General features: G+C 48.4%; 1 long non-coding RNA gene across 2 annotated transcripts; it reads right to left on the bottom strand.

The window, feature by feature from the left end:
- Nucleotides 1–340: 340 nt before the first annotated feature.
- On the bottom strand, nt 341–862 carry LOC127751324 (uncharacterized). Of its 2 annotated transcripts, none has more exons than XR_008012074.1 (3): nt 808–862; nt 643–716; nt 341–549 (listed from the first exon to the last, which is right to left on the bottom strand). It is a non-coding gene; the product is annotated as an uncharacterized LOC127751324 (long non-coding RNA). The 2 variants fall into 2 exon arrangements; XR_008012075.1 differs by having other exon boundaries at nt 648–716.
- Between the last annotated feature and the right edge of the window lie 14,361 nt (nt 863–15,223).

Below are 15,223 nucleotides of genomic sequence, written 5' to 3'. Positions count from 1 at the left end.
GTGCCCAACCTTGATGCGCCCTTTTAAACTGCATCGCGTGGTCTTGCGCACAGAGTGGCACTTGCCTGTGCCATCATGTTGGCAGTAGAAACGTTTTATAGTAGCGTTAGCTTGACCTTTCTTTTGACAAAAATAGGAAAAAGTGGTCTCTTCTTCTTGTTCGTTCCATTCGAGAAACTGGTCAACGGATGCAAACTTCAAGGTGTTGTGTATCTTTTAAGGAAACGTCGTCTCGGTGCACTGATTTGAGATGTTCAATTGAAGTTGTCTTATGGCAGAAATCCAGCCCACAATCTGCTATTAGGAAAGGTGATCTTCGGAAAGAGGGGGGGGGGGGGCGTTTTGCAGTCTCATTCCCACTGCATTTCTTTGAGTGAGATTTTAAATTGCCCATTCGATTGGAAATAGTTGAACAACTAGGGCACCAATACTGTGGACTGGATTTTGAGTTACCACTACAAACGCTTTCATTGCGATAGCAATTACTTCTGTTGGTAAAACATGCCTGACAATACTGACAACTGATCTTATCAGTTAATGATGTATTTTCTGCAAAATAGAGAGAAAAATAAGCCGACAAAAAAGGAAAAATGATACATACTGTTCAAAACAAAACAAAAAAAAAACAAACAAAAGACATACATTACTTGGCATTTTGACAACAGAAGAGAGGTCAGCTGTGATACTCTGTTTGGGCTTGGATGAAGGTCTATTTTCTATACAAACAGAAGGAAATAAATTTAAAGGGGAATTTAAAATTATGAAGAGAGACTTTTCAACACAAAAGTATCACTCTTAAATACTTACTAGGTGTTTTGAAATCAGGAGAAAGGTCATGTTTAGAATATTACTTCGACTTAAGCTCTCTCCTATTCAAACAGGAGAAAAATAGTTACGCTAAAAATAGAATGCTTTTGGTGATAATTATTACGATTGGAAATCTGTGAACTCAGGATATAATTACCAGGAGGAGTCTGCTTACTGTTGCTAGCCGGCAGCGCTGCCTTCTTGGTTGTTAAAGATTTTTTCTCTGAAAAAAAAAATTAAAAATAAATTGGAAATAGTACTGCACGCTATTCCAAAGTTGATAAAATAAATTACTGTGTAGCTCACTGACTATGAGGTAAACTACCGTCACCCTGAACAGGCACATTGTCATTGGGGGTAACAGCATTATTTTTCTCTGATTTAAGAGGCACTTTCCATCCTAGACTCACAAACATTGAAAAGGGTGTTCCAGGCTATCTAAAACGGAAGTGAAAAAGAGCAAACTCACTGATTTATCTGTTTCCGTCCGCCCAGTATGAGAAACTTCCATGGTAGTTTGGTCCGATCCTTACCTCTCAAATATGGAGGGGGGCTCGGAACTGATCTGACAGTTTCTCATACCTGAAAGGCGGCGGAGGCACGTGATTAGCTCGACCAATCAGAGCTCTTACGGAAACAGAAAGGTCAGTGAGTTTGTACTTTCCCTACTTCCGTTGTAGATTGCCTGGAACACCCTATTAAAGCACCTCTTCTTTGACAGGGTGTAATGAGGTATTTTACGAATAAGCAGAACTGGAGGAATCCCGGCCGACGTCTGCTCCCGGACCATAACAAAGCCATGACCAAGCGCACGGTTTCTCGCGTATCTCCGCTGGAACTGAAAAGAAGTCAAATCTGTTCTATATCAGTTTAAAGCTGAGAACCTCATAAATCTGGTACACGAGCAACCGTGTCGTTAGGCACCAGTGACCTGCGACTTGTTATGGTCCAAAAGCCGGGATTCCTTCTGTTCTTCTTATTCGTAAAATATCTCATTCCCAAGTGTGATTAGGTAGGAGGTTGCCGTTCGCCAGGGAGGTTGGCTCATATATTGTCAACAGACACCTAAAAGCGGAAACCTTGATCTCGAACAGTTCGCGAGATGTGGGGCCTAACGCATCGCGACACCACTCTTCGCAGTGTGGTCAGGAAACAGAGGTTGCTTTGTGACGCTCCCCTGAGCGATTGGGGGGTCGGATCCGGCTGAAAATTTAGGGGAGTACTCTCCTAGGTATAGCCGACATAATGTCGTGTCTAAAACCGCCCTTGCGAACTTCCAACCCTTCCTCACCACCCCTTAATTGACGAATCATGAATTGACGGCCCCTGGGGTAAAATTGAGCGACAGGGTGTTGCATGGTCGAAGCCCATAGATGGGAAGGAAACACAGGATGAAGGACTGTAAGTGCTTGTTAACCCCCGCTGGGCCGTCCTCTGCGAGCGTGAAATGACGCTCACTTTGTTGCACGAAGGACATCGGAATGTTGTCGTACCAGCTGATCTTTCTTCCTTTAAATTTTAAGGTCCGATGGTATTGCAAGACTTCTAATGTTCGTGGGTACAACACCACTCTTCCTTGTACTCTGGCGTGGACAGGTGATGATGTTGAGGATCACCTCTTTGGCAACTTGCTCAACCTTGCAGCAGTTTCGGAATGATGCCAGTGCCGCAGAAATGCATCCTGCATACGCAGCATCGTTAATATAGCAGGTAGGTGCAGCACTGGCACCATATGTCTTGGGTATTTGTATTTTCCCAGCGTAACAGCTTGCTTGGTCTCCTCGTCCTCCACGTACACAACGAATGTTTTGTCCGTCGTGAGGAGGTTGCATTGGGTCGGCAGAAGCATCAGGTCATCCTTATCTTTGGGACGGAACAAGCCCTCGACAGCGTCAAGGATATCTGTGCTATACTGCTGCACCCACGTTTGAAGCTGCTCGCCCACATCGTCGGGAATCCGCACGTCGACGACCTCTTCGTCTTCATCCCCCTTGCCATGCATGTTTGACGCTGTTGAAAATTGCTGGCTGGCCTCAGTCCCAAATGAGCACGTCGTCATCGTCGTCGTCAGTCTTCTTATGCTCTTCACTGGCATCATCGTCGACGTCTTCCGAATCACTGTCTGGGGAAGTCTTAGATGGTCCAGGCTTCGGTCTTTTAGAATCAGGAGATGGCCTCAGGCGTTTCACTCTATCGGCCAGGGACTCTTCGTCTGAGTGCGAGGTATTTTCCATGTCAAAGGGCTCCCTCTTCGAACTATCATTGTTTATGGCCAAGGCATCCTTAATAGAGCTGTGAACAATGGATTGATCGATAATAGAAGTCACAACTAAAGTAGGGGTATCTGATTCGTCCGAACATTTGACACCCTGAGGTTGCAACAACGCCTCATGCTGTTAACTGAACTCTGCGAATGTATCGACAAGCTCTATTTCAGCTCCATCTGATTTATGTCCTTTTCAACTTCCTTCTTGAATTCAACATCGTTCAACCTACCGTCAATAAACTCTAGTTGCTTGCTGTCGATGGGCATTTGCTGAAGTATTTCGGAGGTGGGAAGTTTCTTTGAATTCATCAGAATGTTCACGGCCGCTAATTTTGGCGAATTTCGCTTCATCTGTTCAACTGGGAATCCAGATTGTCCAGACGACCCATGCTGGGCGACGGTCGTTAGCGTCTCTTCTCGCAGCCACTCCAGCATCTTCTTGTCGTCCCCGTCAGCATCGACAAGATAGGCATCGATGATGGCTATTGCTAGGGCAATGACTCGTTTGTCTAATAGTTGCATTATTCCTACAACGGTGTTGTGGGCCAATGCCTGAAGCTCCCGCGGGGGCTTATAGGGCGGAGACATTGGTTCCATTGGAAAGCAGACTTCAAACAGTTTTGAATGAAAAGGCGCGACCACGACGACACAGAAAAGCACGAGAACCGACACACATCAACCAAAGGCGGAGCACTGCACCCAGGCAGAGCGTTGCACACTTCTTCGCGTTGAAGCTCAGCCCAATCCACTGAGCAGCAGAGCTAACGGCATCTAAGAGGTGCTGCATGTCTTCTTTACTGCGTGCCAGAAGGACAAGATCGTCTGCGTACCCGAGGCAGCAGAGAGATTTGTCAAACAGTTTGTAGCCATTGGTATCTTTCAGGAGGAGCAAGGCGAGTATGAGGATCTCTATTACTAGGTTGAATATTACAGGTGAGAGAGGGTCTCCCTGTTTCACTCCTGCATCCATGTTTACAGGCCCAGTGTCCCCACTTGACGTGCTGAAGAAGGTCCATCCATTGTAGAGGTCCATAATTGGCTGAGCGATTAGCGAAGCCTATTACTCCAGTGATGAAAAAGTTTCGCGTCTGTCTGTCTGTCTGTCTGTGTGTGTGGCTGTGTGTCTGTCTGTCATCACGATAACTCGAGAACGAATTGAGCTAGCGACCTGGGATTTCCAGGGTCGCTTTGTGTCATAAAAAGACAGATCAAGTTCGAAGAAGAGCATTCTAGCTCAAGAATTAAATTTTAAAAAAATCAAAAACCACAGGTCCCCAAAATGATGTTTTTAAAAATATTTTTTTAATGTTTTCTAAGGGGTAACTCATCAAAGTAGAGCCCTCCGGGCAAATATTTCGTCCGTTTGGCTCTATCGTTAACCGTTTAGGCGCCACAGGGAGTTTTTGACGAAAATAAGCGAAAAACTGTACAACCCTGCATGCTTAGTCGAAGTGACGGGAAGTTGACGGGCCGGAGGCCCGTATCTTTGTGTTCATATTTGCGATACCCGACTCGGGTGTCAGCGCCGCAGGCCTAGGTAGATGTATGCCAGGCGCGTCGCAGCGCAACAGTGTTTCGTGAGATATCGCGAAGCCTGTTACGCGAGACGTGGTCTGGCGTACATCTACCTAGTAAGGTCTACGAGGTGTTGTGGAAGACCATGTTGCTGGAGCATCATTTTGATGACGTTGTGTGGTACTGAGCCGAAGGCATTCGTCAGGTCAAGCCAGGTGATGGTAAGGTTAGAGTTAGTGATGCGAGCATCATCAAGACACTGCTGGAGCACAAAATTATGTTCGGAGCAACCCTCGTAGGGCATAAAACCCTTTTGCTCCTTTGAGATGGCACCAGTTGTAAGTGACCAGCTCAAAATGGCGTCGGCAAGTACACCTGTGTAAAGTTTGTACATGCAGTTGGACAAAGCTATTGGTTGCCAGTTAGAAAAAGAGTCCTTGGGTCCTTTCTTGTGAAAAAGAATAGTTCTTGATGTTCGCCAGGCAGCCGGGATGGTCTGAGCATTGTAGCAGCGGCTAAAGATAACGAACATGACATGAGCCCCCCGATCTTTGGACCTTAGGGTGTTGAAGTCTACGCCGTCAGGACCAGGAGCTGTGTTGGCAGCCTTGCTGAGCCTTGCGGCGATGGCCTCTTTGTTGATGGGTGCCACGAGGATCCCGTCATGGAGCTGAGTTTTAGGCAGGACAACTCCGTCCGGGGCGACTGAGAGGTCCATCTGGCGACCTTTGAAAACATCCTTGAAGTACGCCTCAACTTCCTCGGTTCGCACGGGGCATAGAGGAGACTCTTCCCCCCGCACTTCCCTCATAGCTCGTTTCTTGTTCAGGCGGTACAGGCGCTGAAGGTGGCGCGCCTCTTCGGCTGCATCCCGACGACCCCGACGGCCCCTTCCCTGCCCCCCCTGCCGGCGAGCGCGGCGTGGACCCTGCAAGGACGTGGTCCAGTCGTCGACGACAGCCTCGAACTGGGCCCAACCCTGAGCCTCTTCAAGGCGCTCGATCCATGATGGGTGATCAAATTGGCTTAGTACAAATTGTGAGGGGGGGGGGGGATTGATCGCAGAAAAACATCGCGAGTACCGGCATGAAGTCTGACCCATCCCCGAAGTCATCGACCACTCTGATCACTAAGCGCACCGGATCTGTGGGCGCTAGAGGCGCTAAACGATCTCGGCTGGCCAAATCGCGCTGGGCGGACGTTAGGATACCGCGCACAGCCCAGAGATTTGGCGCGGCACGGCACGGACCGGCCGCACAGTTCCGCTCGCTCGCGCGCACCATTTGAAAGCGGCGCGGCGGGAACTACTCGCTGATGAGCTCCGTATGGGTCACATAAATTGGACATAGGCTAACGACAGGGATTAATAAATTTAGGCTGTCAGAGGTTAGGTTTCATCTTTTATTTCAGAATTGAAATATGCCAATGAAAGGGCATTGGTCTGTTCTCCAGTCTTACTTAACTTTCTTTTGAACCTGCAAAAAAATGAAATGTGTATAGTTCCATAATTTAAAAGGTGTATTCATTTGTTTAAAAATCAGAAATTTTTCCAACAACAGATTTTGGAATCGCTCTTATCCCTTGTCAACTCTCCATTAAAATGTTTGACCAGAGCAACACCTCTTTCTGCCTTGTCATTTACAACCTGTAGTTTTTTCTAGAAATTGCTTACTGTCGAGATATGATCTGTCCGTCGGCCATGTGGAAGGGTCTTTGTCCAGAAATCTATTGTCTAGAGAAAAGGTACTAAAAAAACAACATACTCTCCTTGTTTGCACAGTCTGGAAGAGTGAGGGACATTACCTTTTTTTTGGGTAATTGTTTTCGATAACATCAGCCGCATGGGACGACGTCCACCTGCACACTGAAAAATATTCAGGTGGTCATAATAGTCAGTCAGTTGGTCGGTCAGTCATAATACTGACACATTAAATTACTAAATCACTTCTCTGATTGAGGAGAGTATACCTAAACTAGAACACAGTTTGGTCTTTTGGTCAAAATCAAACATTAAATAAAACAAAAAGAGACTCAGGAATATTTCCTTTGACAAGATTATTAAAAAAACGAAAGGATATTTAAAAACTACAACAATTGGAGATTTAATAACCTGCCTGGAACCTAACCTTGTTAAAATCTACTTCAAAAGCAAGGTGGTTTCCCTGCCTTTTTGTGCCAGAAATAGTAGGTTTCGGCAGAAGCGAAGCAACCCCGTTCTTTCACTTTAAAAAATAACGGTCTACCTACGGTGAGATAACAGCGTGGATTTGACAGCATGGTACGGTACGGTGTGATAACAGCGTCTCACTGTTATTTTTACCGTAGGATGTGGCTATTGGCTATGTGGCTATTTACTTTTTAATTGAAATCACATCCTACGGTGAAAATAACAGTGAGACGCTGTTATCACACCGTACCAGGTACGGTCCAAGAACGGTTTGCCATTGGTTAATAATTGACGGTCCAAGACCGTTGTTAGACCGTAGGTTTTTCTCACAGTGTTACATAAGTTTTGTGTGGTGTACTTATGAAATAAAAACAGGAAGATCATTGTTGTGAATGCGCCGGTCTTCAAAACCTTTTGTGCTGATGCAGTTTCAGCTTTTCTCAAAAGAAGGCACTGTTCGCGCATGCTCTTGATTGTTGTTGTTTTGTTTTTTTTTAGTTGGAAGAATTTCATTAAGGAGAGGTTTTAATCAGTACCAAAAATTGTTGTAAAACGATTCTTTTAATTAGTTACATTGACGGCTAGCGTATTTTCAGTTGTTTAGTCAATTTTTTTCAGGGAGAAGTTATCTCTACTGAGATATTTGTCCGCGTAGAGAAACCCTCCAAAACATTCGCTCGACGCGCAATTTTTTCGACTTTATTTCTGAAATTTCTTAAAATTTTGCGTAATAAATCGAGACAAACTTCTACTAGTTACGCCACCAAGACCTATAGTTTGATACAATTGGCATAGTTGTGGGTGTTCTGGTTACTGAGATGAATTGAGGTTCTAAATTACACCAGACCAAGCACAATACTCGCTCTCCCATCTCCAAAAGGGAAGTGAGAGTGGAGGAAAAGAACGAGTGAAAACCATAAAATTACCTAACTGTACTGATCTTATACCACAAACAGCCATGTCTCCCACTCATCACAATTCAGAGCATGGGATTTTATATTTGATTCCTCATCTTCGCCTTCTTCACTTTCTGTTGAGTAACAACTCTCTGAATCCCACCACAGCACTGCCCGCCGCCGGGCAGTCCAGTGCGCTGCGCACCTCGGTTTGTTTGGATCGCGTTGCTAGGCGACGCACAGCTGGAGAGGGGGGGGGGGGGGGCTCTGGGAGCGCTGAAAGGGTCTATCCCCCCTAACCAGGGGATAACAGCTTCAAATCATCAATATCCCAAGATCCAAGATTATTGCCATTCTCATCTTCAATGACGTAACCTCTGGTACCATCTCTAGCGACTAATTTGCAAGGACCAATAAACTTCTCACCAAGCTTCTTATTGTAATACTTCAGAATACCGCTCTTACGATGGGTTTTCCTGTAGACTATGTCTCCAGGGTTGAAACTTCCGTCTCTGCTTCTTCTGAGATTATATCTCTGGGCACGTACTTCATAGGCATGACGGTGGCGATGACAGACATCTTCCTGAACTTCCTTCATTTCATCTTCACATTCACTTTCCTTAAGTCCGTCGGCAGATTCAGTCCATTCTCTACCATCGAGACGAATGTCCAAACATGAGGTAATTAGGAGAACGATGAGTTACGTCACTAACCGCTGAATTCATTGCAAACACATACTTCTTCAAGTCCTTATTCCACGCGTCCGATGAGTCGGAAGACTACCAATATACGAAGATATGATAGTTTTTAGGGTTTTGTTCTGTCGCTCCGTGGGGTTAACTTGGGGATGATAAGGAAAACTCTTCCACACCTTGACCTGGTATTTCTCACAGAGCCTCAACATCCTTTCCAAATTCCAAAGAGGACGAACCTACACATTTTGAAAATTAGCAACAAGACACTACAGCACATGAGTGTCCAGACGAAGACCGAAGAAAATGGATCAAATCAGATCTCAAGATCTGCATTGGGGCAGTTACTATACGCTGAGAACTCATGAGTCCCATAGGTGTGGAGTTCTTAGGCTTGAATTTTATGCAAACTTCACAGCGGGCTATGTATTCTTGAATTGATCTTCTAATACCTGGCCGATAGTACAACTTCCTGATTCGATTGTAAGTCTTAAAGAGACCAAAGTGACCCCCCAACGGCGCGTCATGACACTCCATCAGGACAGGACTTTCGACTGCAATTCCTTTGGAACAAGGCGGACCTTAGACACCTCAGGAGATACTCCATTGAAAATTCTCTTCCAGACCTGGTTTCCTTCAATTTTCCATCAAGGGTATGACTTGGGGTCTCCAGTGATTCTACTAATCATCCGGTTGTACCACAAATCAGAGGCGGGAGCATCAACACTAACCAAGTCAACGGCGACGGGATCAGAGTCGGGTAAAGGCGATCGAGAGAGGGCATCGGGTGCTTCATGATCTTTGCCCTTCCGATGGACCACTCGGTAACCGAACTGCTGGAGGCGAACGGCCCAACGACTAAGGCGACGTACGGGATCTTTAAGGCAATCTAACCACAACAGGCTGGCATGCTCTGTCGCAGGTGAAGGAATATCCCTTTAAGTAACCTCGCAGCTCTCAATTGCCCACAGCACACAGAGACACTCCAATTCGGTGGTGGCATACTTACGCTCAGGTTTCTTCAGGCTTGTACTGGCGTATGCTATCACTTTTTGACCATCATCAAACTTCTGGGCAAGGATAGCACCTAGGACGACCGTAGATGCATCACAATAGAGAGAAAATTCCCTGGAGTAATCAGGACACGAAAGTACCGGTGCAGACGTCAAACGCAACTTCATGGTGTTGAAAGCTTCTTCGCATTCATCAGACCAGATAAATGGTTCGTTATTCCCATTGAGTTTGTGGAGAGGATCCATAACAGTAGAAAAATTATCCACAAATCTACGATACCAAGAACAAAGACCTAGTTGTTTGAGGTGGGACGAGGGAACTCCAGTATTGCCCGCACCTTGTCAGGACTGACCGTCAAACTATCATGATTGACTATGTAGCCCAGAAATTGCTGGTTTATTTCAAAATAAATTTTTACAGACAAGTTGATATCGTTTTGTTTGGCATACAGGAAATGCAATGTAGAGCGCATAAAAGAGTGCAGGTAATTACCCTAGTAAGTAGTTGAATAAAAATAATTGCAATGTGCCAAAAATTAGAGAAAATCCCAGGAGGGCGTAAAAAGTTTGCATAAAAGAGAATAAAATGCATGACAATAGATTAATAGCCTACCGAAAATAGATAAAACACATGTAGGGCCAGAAGGACCAGGCAGGTAAAGCCCCAACAGTTTAGGCGTGAGCAGAATAATAGCAAATGGGCGAAGGATGTCTTCCGGGCGGCTTTTGTGGCTCTGGCTGAAATGTTGTTTGACGTTTCCAGACTCGAAAGGGTTTCCGGTCCCATGACACTGATCCAGAAAACAATGCCTCCTTCGAGACTTTGCCGAAGAATCATTCTTCATCGCTATTCTTTCCAGGACTGAGCAGCTCAGAACCTCTGCATTAAAAATTACATGTACGGCCAAGTTTTACTGAAGTTACACAGTTCATGGCGCTTTTGCTGAGTTAACAGTTCGAGCACCGCTCATCACATAAAAGTGCAGAGCGTTCACAAAATAAAAATTTTGACTTTAAGGTAGGCAAAAAGCGCAGCAGCGCAGATAGGCAAAAAGCCAGGAGGCCCAGTAAGCAATAGCAGGGCATGAAAATGTTGTAATTGCATTTTACAAAGTAAATATCACGGGGAGGAGATTTCGATCCGCCCCTCGGCCTCGTTCAGTGTTTTTCCCAATTCAGGTACTTTTTCCCTACTAGGAGGCGCGGGAGGGGGTGCTGGAGGGGATGACGTGGCGCAAATAGATCTCCTTGGAGTGATAGACGGCCGTGGAGACCGAGCAATGGGCTAGGTAGCGGATGACGGCCCGCGACAGCCCCAGGTACTTCAGCATGGGGCCGTTAGCCGGGTCCCATGCCCCGAGGGACCCAACGACGAAGGCGTCCTGGGCGACATCTCAGCTGGCTCTCTCAAGGTGCTCGGCGATGGGACCATACTTGGAGACCTTGGCGGCCCGCGCTTGGTGGAGGGCGCCTCACCCGTTCTCGAACGGACAGATCACGTTCAAGATGACGACTTGCTTGCCGTGGTGGTTGATCAGCAGGGCGTCGGGAGCAGCAGCTGCAAGGTCGGGTGGCATAAGATCACAGAAAAGCACTTGGTTGTCTACCTTTAAGTCGACTCCTTGCAGGCGTCCCTGTCTGGTCAAGGACTGTAGTGGGTGCTCCGGAATCGCGTTGTGGCGGTGCGTGGTGCCCCCCCGCGGGGGCCGACGGGCAGTGGCAGAGCAGAGGACGTGGGCCGTCGTCTCCGCGTGCTGCCCGCAGCGCCGGCAGAGGCTTGAGGTGGAGGCGGCGGTCTTCCAGCGGCGGCAGCCGCGCAGGGGCAGGACTCCAAGCCGCGCACGGTGGATGAAGCGCCAGTCAGCAAATCTGGTGTTTCTGCCATGGGTAAGGAAATGGTTAGAGTTGCGACTAGCTGCCACCACTCGGAATACCTTTCCTTGGTCGGGCTTCCTCTGAAGATTGGCACGATAATCTGACTGGGCTGCCTGGTGCAGGACCCTGTTGAGTTGGCCGCGCGACTCAGAGTCCACGATGGTCACCCGGCCGTCGGCTGGGACATAAAGCTCGAAGGTCTCCTTGAGTAGCCCCAGCGGAGACTGGGTAGCAGCTTCACCAGAAGCTGGGGTGGTAGACGACGCTTCACCAGGTGCAGGTGTGGTCTGTCCCTCTGGCGTTGGAGTGGTAGATGATGCTTCAGGGGGTGGTCGTGGCAGCTTCACCAGAAGCTGGGTGGGCCGCTGCACTGCTGACCAGACTGAGGCAATGGAGCACTTTACTCTAAAGAAGAACAAGAAGCAGATGCCCGCTGGGGCCGGTGATGGGGGTAGGAACATAACATTCATTTGTTCAGCAGCCGAGACCGACGCAATCTTTCTACTTAACCTCTTCCGCACGCCGGACAATGTTACTTCAGTTTCAACGCTTTTTGACTCAAATTAAGTGTGGGAGTGTTGCGCATGTGCAGAAATCATTCAATCACTTCAAATTTGTATTAATTTTAGTACTGCGCGAAAAGCGTTAGCCAGAAAGATCGCGTCGGTCTCTACACACTTCTTCTGCAAAACAATTGAATGTTTGTTATGTTGCTACCCCCACTACCGCCCCAGCGGCCATCGTTTTCCTGTTCTTCTTTAGAGTGAAGTGCTCCATGTCGCCCCCGTCTCTGGCCCACGCGCCGTCCGAAGCGCGGAGGAGGTGGGCCACATCCTCCGCGTAGCGCGCCGATGCTTTGCGGACCACCAGGCGCAAGCTAGCGGCCCTCGTGTGAGAGGTGCGCAGAGCTCCGGGCTGGTATCGCCTGGGCCAGGGACACCCCGAACGAGACTACTCCCTCCGCTGTAGCGCGCGTCGGCTCGCCTGCAGCCTAGCCTCAGACGGGGTGATTTCTGGCCGGGCCGGCTCCCAGGCGATACCAAAGCGCTGTGATTGGCTGCCGCTCGGCTGCTCTGCTCACCTCTGACACGAGGGCCGCTAGCGCAAGCTCGCCGCGGCGACTTCCGCGAGGACTTGGTCCGGGCAGCTCAGCATGACATGCGTGGGCAAGCGACGAGATATCCGCCGTGATGAAGAGGGGCACAGTTCCGCCCCCAAACAATGTGACGCATTTTGTCTGGTTTTTGGCCCCCCCCCCCCCCCCCCCCCCACGACGGAGGAAGGTGGACAATCTCGACCGAGGCGTGCGTGGGGACGTCGATGACAGTCTTGGCAAACTTCTTCAACTCTTTGTGAAGACCCTCGACGTCCTTCTTGGGCACCCCGGCGGTAAGAAAGCTGAATTGTAAGCGGCTGATTACTAAAGTTCTTACCGCTTGCAGCTGCCAGGGCGCCAGGAAACTGGTGGCAATGCTCCTGATGTCCACGGCGCAGGTCTTGATGGTGTCGGCCGGGCTCTGGTCCACCTTTCACGCCGTCAGGGCGCCCGCCCAGGTGTTGGTACGAATCCCGCTCGCGGAGAGCTGGCATGACGACAACGGAGATGGTGAACGGGGTCGGCTGAACTCGGTGGTCCTTGACGTGCAGCGACGCGCACTTAGCCGGCTTGAAGGCGAAGCCGATCCAATCTGCGACGTCGTCGCACAGGGTTAGCAGCTGCTGCAAGCCCTCCGGCGAGGAGATGAGGCATAGGTCGTCTACATACGCAACGCAGTGGCGGTGCTTGCCATGCAGAAGATAGCCCAGTCCGGACAGGGCGGCGATGGCACGAAGGAGAAGCTCCATCACGTAGTTGGAGATGAGGGGGTAGATGGTGTCCTCCTGCTTAATCCCTGCCCGGACCGGGATGGGCCTGGTTGAGCCGGTGTAGTTGCGGATAGAGGTGGTGTTGTCCACGTAGTAATTGGAGATGAACGCCAGCTCGGTCCGGGCTGAGACCTGCTTCCTGCAGGGCGTGCAGAAGGGCACCGTGAGGCACACTCCCGAACGCGTTCGCCAGGTCCAGCCACGACATGCAAGTGGAGTTGAAGTAGAGCAGTGTAGGTCTCTGCGGTCACCGCCCCCTCAAAGAAGTAAGGCCCCACGACCTTGTTACGGAGGATGCCCGCCCACACCATGACCTTAAATCGACCTTGCACATGGGTCTCAATGGTGCAGTGGGGGTTGGCGTCCTCAGGAGCCCAGTGATGGGAGGTGTGGGCGTTGAAGTACCCCTCGTTGCTCACCAATCACTCGTCACTTCAGATGACGCGGTTGACGAACCGGTCCCCGGGGAACTGAGGGTTGGGCCGTGCCTCATCCACCTGTGCAACACACGACCGTGAGTAAATGACGAGAGGTGTAGTCGAAAATTGGAGGGAGAGGGAAGGGGGGGGGGGGGCACTCACCAAGTCCATAAATTCCTCGCACACACGTGCCCTAAATTGGAGGGTCTCCAGGTTTCAACTCCTGAACCTGAGTCCTCTTCCAGGGCTTCAGGTGCAGGTCTGAACGGACTATCTCGTGCACGGTGGTCTTGGACATGCCCATCGCCATGCCCGTGGTCCACACACTAGTGTGGGGTCGGCCGTTGGCCCTCAAACGTCTGCCGCACCAGGGCTACAGCCTCTGGAGTGCGGACACGCCGCGGGAAATGTGCTCCTCGAACAGGACCTAAACAATATGACTTGTCATCAGCGATTCAAACATTAATCGTCATATCGCAAATGCCGTCGGTATTTACCTAGCCTAGCGTCGAAAGTTCCCCGTTCAAGAAGTCTCGCGTGCAATTTCGCAAATTGTTGACGACATGGCTGGTTGGGGCGATCACCGAACCGCTGCTGATACAGAACTATGGCCGCCCTTTCATTCAAACCACACCCTTCATAAATAACAATCATGTCTATCATTTCTCAATTAGTTCAGGGGTGTAGGAATGAAAAGCACGTGTAGACCAATCCAGGTCCACGTTCTTCCACGATATCAGCAAGATGTAGCAGTAAATAAAAGTTTATTGTCAGAACATCAGGATCATAAAAGTCGGAAACTTGTGAAACATACTTCTTCAAAAGTTCTCTAGCAATGAAAATAGATTCTGAGCTGACAACATCTGCATTCAACATTTGAGTTGCAGCAACTAGACTAGCATGATGAAGGAAGTATCTCTCAGGACGGATACCCTTCAGTAAAGGTACGAAATAGTCAAGCAGCCATGCTATATGTTCTTTCATCTTCCAACTTCCTACTTCATTTAATGACCTCAGAATTCTTGGTACATGAATCGGGGTTTTTATTGCCAGTAACCTCCTATTTAATTCTTCATAATGGGACGAAATGCTCCATTTTTTTTGTCCTCTTTCTTTGGTGATTTTAGCATCTGTAGAATTTTCTTCGAACAACCACCAAATATTTGATGCATGTGGTCAATCGTTGTACCTCGAATAAAATCTGGCATTACAAGGTCCAAGCTAGATAATCCTTTCACTCCTTTATGTGGCTGCTTGTCTGTCCCTATCTTAGCATAATCTTTCATATTTTGCAGAGTCCTAGTAGGCATTTCATTCGGATTATATGGGAATAATCTCACACCAGGGCAATTGAATCTGCACTCGCCTGGTTGCTCGCAAACTTGGCACGAGTTGGCTCCATTAAACTGAACCATGTTCAGCATAATATTACGACCAGGTGTGTCACCTGTGCCAGTTACCACATAACCTTTTCTTTCTTTAACACCATGTCCTTCCACCTCAAAATTTACACCATTACATGGCAGTTGCAGATCAGGATAAGCACTTGAAACTAATTAAGTACCAGATGGTTTCCCGGGACCACACCATATCCCTGCAACTAAAAGGTTTTCTTTCTTGTATCGTTCTTCATAGGCAACTCATTTATGGTAAGGCACAAGGTAGGGTGTTCGAATTCACCAGGTATCTGATCTGAGTGGTCAAACT

This window comes from Frankliniella occidentalis, unplaced genomic scaffold, assembly GCF_000697945.3.
Source record: "Frankliniella occidentalis isolate FOCC.00 unplaced genomic scaffold, Focc_3.1 Scaffold425, whole genome shotgun sequence".
Classification (NCBI taxonomy): Eukaryota; Metazoa; Arthropoda; class Insecta; order Thysanoptera; family Thripidae; genus Frankliniella; species Frankliniella occidentalis.
This window is presented reverse-complemented; position numbering and strand designations above follow the sequence as displayed.